The following is a 6,086-nucleotide window of genomic DNA, read 5'->3' on the forward strand; positions in this document are numbered from 1 at the left end:
CAGTTGATATGTAGACGGCGGTACAAAATATGTCTGTTTGTCTATTGTTTACCTTTTTTTTTTATTTAAAGTCTTTATACACATTGACTATTTAAATCTCAATACGTTAGTTAGTGATCTTTATGATAATTATATGGTATAATTATATGGTTATATTTCAGTACATTATAATTTTATTTTGTTTGTTAGTTAATGATAATTCAATTGAGTTTAATATTATTTATTTGTTAAATCAATGGTTTTAAAGTAGATTAAAGAGTTATTGGCCAGTGTTCTTTTTTTGTATTACTAGAGTGTATGTTGTCGTCTCATTGTTGGCCCTTTTAATGTTTATGTACATGTTATGTATACATAATCATATTGCTATGTGCACATATTTACCTTCCTGCCGGGGGCTGGTGATCACCTCCTCTTCCTCCGGGTCCTGAGATGGGGTGGTGCTGGAGGGTCCAGCACTTTCCACCTCCTTCACTTCTCCCACATCTGGTGGGGGTGGCTCAATAGGCTGGGAGGGTCCGGCCTCCACCTCCTCATCCTCCTCTACCTCCACAACCTCCACCGGTCGCCTTTTCCGAATGGAGGGAATAGGAACGTCTGTGATCACAAAATGTTCAGATTTTAGATAAACAACTCCAAAATCTTAAGAACATTTGATATAAAGATATTCCAATATGGAGGGATCTATATATAATTGCAGTGGCTGCCAGCTTTATGATGCATAACTCAATCCAAAATTAACAGTATGAAAAAAGACATCCCCTCCACAGTGTCTTGATGGAACAATAGGGCAAGAGGAGACCCATGGGATGGGATTATCTCCTCAGTGTATCATAGGATGATATAATTCTCTACACCAGAGTCGGCTACTGTCACGGCTGAGGATGGGGAAAACCCTCAGCCGTGCGATATCAGCAGATGGAGTCGCTGCAAGGCCAGGACAGAGAATTAGGGAGCTGGTCACCTCCTACACATCCCTAACTCTGACCCTGTCTCCTATCCGTATGAGCCAACCCTGAAGGTAGGAGGGCTCATACTCCGGAACCTGATATTCCTGCTCACCCTCAGGGTGGCCCTGGACTAGGAGCAGGGTAAGACGACCCGTTCCTCCTAGACACGGAGGAACAGGAGTCTCACTGAGAAAGCCACATAGAAAGGGGGAACATAAACAGACATATGGCAATGACAGGTAAGTGAGACTAGTTTCACACTTACCTGCCACAGACACACAACCTGTAAACCACGTGCAAGTGCTGCTATCCACAACCAACATAAAGGACACAGCACACAACAGACATCACACGGGAACCCAGTAAACCATATGCTGCAAAAACAGATAAACCATAAACTAACACCAGACATAACGTTTATGACAACCAGGGTGGCCCTCACTGGCAGATGGTAAATAAGCAGGAGGATGTCTCCAGCAAGCATGGCTGAAGCACCCTCTCTGACTACTGCCTTCCACTGAGGCTTTATAGGGCCAAGTAGCCACACCCACAGTCAGACACACCCAGTGCACACACACACTAGGAAGGAAGTTAACCCTTCCAACACCAGGGAAGGGAAAACAACAACTTAAAGAGGAAGTGCACACAACACATATAACACCCCGTGCACACCGATAAATAGGCACACCTATAAATAGAGGTTGCCAGGTGCAACCGCATGCTTACTGCAGCAAGCTGCCTAGCACCAATGTTGCCAGCGGCAACCACAGGTGAGGCAACATACTATAGCCCTCACCTGTGATTGACAACAACACCAAGACCGCAGGCAACTGCATGCGGTTAAGAGTCACGACCATGACCATGGCCGTGACAGCTACTTCTTAATCCCATCACTAACACAATAGGACAAAGACAAATAAACCAACACATTCATTTGGAGTCTCAGAGCAGAGTTAACCCTTATTGCATTTATGGATTTACACCATGCTACTTTAATGGGGAATACGAAAAATGTGGCCTATAAACTCAACCAAAAATTAATAGTTTATAGTTCCCTCTCAACCAAATAGGTTGGAGTGGGGGTCTCCATAGTCCTGTGTACAAAGCCTGTAGGGAGGAGGCTAGGCCTCAGGCTTCTACTGCAGACACAGTGATGGTTCAGTCCGTCACTTGTCTGGCACAAAGCCAACACATCACATCACCCAAAGAACACCATCCCCACAATGAAACATGGTGGTGGCAGCATCATGCTGTGGGGATGTTTTTCAGCAGCCGGGACTGGGAAACTGGTCAGAGTTAAGGGAAAGATGGACAGGGATATTCTTGAGCAAAACCAGTCCCACTCTGTGCGTGATGTGAGGCTAGGACGGAGGTTCACCTTCCAGCAAGGACAATGACCCCAAACACACAGCTAAAGCAACACTTGACTGGTTTAAGGGGAAACATGTAAATGTGTTGGAATGGCCGAGTCAAAGCCCAGATCTGAATCCAATAGAAAATCTGTGGTCAGACTTAAAGATTGCTGTTCACAAGCGCAAACCATCCAACCTGAAGGAGCTGGAGCAGCTTTGCAAGGAGGAATGGGCAAAAACGCCTGTGGTAAGTTGCGGCAAGTTGCTCATAGAGACTTATCTAAAGCGACTTGGAGCTGTGATTGCCGCAAAAGGTGGCTCTACAAGGTATTGACTTTAGGGGGGTGAATAGTTCTGCACATTGACCTTTTCTGTTATTTTGTCCTATTGGTTGTTTGCTTTACAATTAACCAATTTAAAAGAAGGTTAAAGTTGTGGGCATGTTCTACAAATTACATGATGGAAATCCTCAAACAATCCATGTTAATTCCAGGAGGTGAGGCAACAAAAAGAAGAACAAAGTCAATGGGGGTGAATACTTTTGCTTAGCACTGTATACATTACAGAGTGTTGGCAAAACATAAAAAAGTTATTTACGTATGTACCTGGGCATTTTTCGTCCCGGATTCCTTTAATGAAACGGGGCTGCATTCTTTTCATGTCTGACCATTTTTTTTAAATGGCCAGACGGCGGTGTGTGCGATCCATTTTGCTCCACATTTTATAGGCCAACTGCCGCACGATCTTCTGTTTCTCGGCGTGGGATCGGGTGCTGTCGTAGCCCCGAACCAACATCCGCTGCAAGAGAAAAATGCAAGCACATAATCCCCATTTTTAACAATAATAGTATGGAAAAAAATGTAATCAAATAAACAGAAAAAAGTTAATATTAGATTTAGGCCGCATGCACCGCCAGTATTTGATGGTTCATTTACAGTTACCCAAGGTGCATCCTGGGGAGACGAACCAGCTGTACACCCCATACCGTACCGTCACTTCACTAGACAGGTACATCTCTGCTTAGCTAGACAGTATCTGATAGCTCAGACCCCACCCACATACAGTCGTAATACAATCCCATCTTCTAACCGTAACAGTAAGGCCGCATGCACACAGGCGTGTTTTTTCAAAACTACGGACCGTACAGACCCGTCCTGCAGAGTGGACAAGCGCACGGCGTCATTGGTTACTATGACGACGTGCGCTTCCAGGCCACCACCGCTGAACTGTGATACACTTGTATGATCTATACAAGTGTATTACTGTACAGTGGTGGCGGCAAGAAGCGCACGGCGTCATAGCGAGTTAGCATTAGCAACCAATGGCGCCGTGCGCTCGGCCACTCTGCAGGGTAAGCTAACATAGTGGGTGTAATGTCACAGGAATACTTAGTGCAAAAATCAATAATATCTAGTGAGACCTTATAAAATGTGAAGTTTGGTGCACTTAAGAAAAATTTTAATCGCAGAAGGTCGCACTGGCGATTTTTTTATAACACTCTTTATGCATATAAAGCGATTGTTCAGACATGCAGGTGAAATGTAATCAAATACACTACTTTAATGTAAGATTACTTACAGTCACCAGGAGTTCTTCCTCTTCCTCGTTGAACTTCGCTCCAACCATGGCATCCATCTATTTGCTAGTCGATGTAAACCAGTTCCTGTACGCCACGCCTTCAGAACGCATGTGATCTTGCGATTAATACTTTGCCAAAATTTTGCCGATAAAAAAAAAAAAAAAACACAGCTGAGGACTATAGTGGTTTACACAGCCCAACGGTGGGGCCCTCTGCAGCATGATGGGGGTAAGATATGATGTGGCATACAGATGTAGGTCACAAACAAATACATTTTGGGCTATTTTGAAATGTTTGTAGAAATTGTCCAACCCCTTTAAATTCGCTAGAACTATCACAGTGGCTCAGGCTGCATAACTCTGGAGCGTCTATACAGACAATGTTCAGTTGGCATAGTTTCCTTTGGATTTTTAGCCGTGGTGTAGTGTAATTACAAGGACTCGTTGTATTCAAGTGAATGGAGCGAATATTTGTAATTAGACTGCGCTTCCAAGATGAAGCGCAGTGTTATGAACAGGATGCAGCGTTCGCATGGAGCGCCTCCTCCTCTTCAAACAGCTGATCGGCGGGAGTCCAACACTCGGCAACCCTGCCGATCAGCTGTTCTGAAGATAGGTCCTCAATATGTACCGCCTAAACAACCCCTTTAACAGCTAATATATATACATTTTTTTATGGACCTTCAACGATTCCTAATAGATCTCATTGACATAAGGTCTGTCAGGTTCCTCTCTGGTTTTCAGTAACTTGAGCAATAAAACAATCCTGATTGCGCCATTCTTGCCATCAAAAGTACCAGGACCCCGCCCTGACTAAGGAGCCATTCACATGACTGTATATTTCTGGCCTCAACCGTTCCGCTATTTTGCGGAACAGATGCAGACCCATTCATTTCAATGGGGCCGCAAAAGATGCAGACTGTGCTGTCCGCATCCATACTTCCGTTTCGTTGCCCCCCAAAAAAAGATAGAACATGTCCTATTCTTGTCCATAATTGCGGACAAAAATAGGCATTTCTACACAGGAGAAAGACAATCTGATTAGCAAAATGCGGAACTCACATGGTCGGTATCAGTGTTTTGCGAAAACGCAATTTGCAGAACGCAAAAATGGATATGGTTGTGTGAATGAGCCCCATAATGAATAATGGGAACAGTGTTTTACACCAGTCTGAAAAGAGTAGAACAAGACTTTAAAGGGTATTCTCATCACAGCCATTCATGGAACACCAGTACCGTGCGGCAGCTAGAGGTGGCCGGGGCTACCGAAACAGCCAAGCTGGCCGCGCAGCTCTGTTTTCAAAGCTCCATTCACATCTATGGGAGTTATGGAAGCAGCGTAGCACAACCCAGCAGGCTGCCTTTATAACCCCAGCCACCGCATAGTATGGTTATTCCGAATAGCTGAGATTGGAATACTACCTTAATGCAGACCTATCCATTGTTAGGCCTAGTTCACACATCAGTGTTTTAGTCAGTGTTTGGTCAGTCATTTCCATTGTGATCTGTGAGCGAAAACCAGGAGCAGAGCTACACAGAAATAAGATATAATGGAAAGATTTGTACCTGATCTGTGTTTTTGACCTGCTCCAGGATTAGGGCTCATGCACATGACCATATGTATTTTGCGTTCCGCAAAACAGGGATCCCCAAAAATACGAATGATGTCCGTGTGACATCCATATTGCATCCGTTTTTTTTTGCGGATCCATTGTAACAATGCCTATCCTTATCCGCAAAATGGACAAGAATAGGACATGTTCTATCCTTTTTGCGGAACGACCATGCAGGCATATGGAAAGAGAATACACACAGAGTCACTTCCATTTTTTTTGTGGACCCATTGAAGTGAATGGTTTCGCATATGGGCCACAAAAAAACTGAATTGACACGGACAAAATATACATTTGTGTGCATGAGCCCTTAGGCTCACAAACACTAAGGCCCCTTGCAGACGAGCGTGTCCGGATGCGTCCCGGTGCATTGCGACAAACCGTAGGTACACAATTGCAGTCAGTTTTGACTGCGATTGCGTTCCGATGTTCAGTTTTTATCGCGCGGGTCCCATGTGTTTTGCACGCGCGTGATAAAAAACTGACTGTGGTACCCAGACCCGAACTTCTTCACAGAAGTTCAGGTTTGGGTTAGTTGTAGTGTAGATTGTATTATTTCCCCTTATAACATGGTTATAAGGGAAAATAATAGCATT

This window comes from Bufo bufo, chromosome 11 (assembly GCF_905171765.1).
Source record: "Bufo bufo chromosome 11, aBufBuf1.1, whole genome shotgun sequence".
Classification (NCBI taxonomy): Eukaryota; Metazoa; Chordata; class Amphibia; order Anura; family Bufonidae; genus Bufo; species Bufo bufo.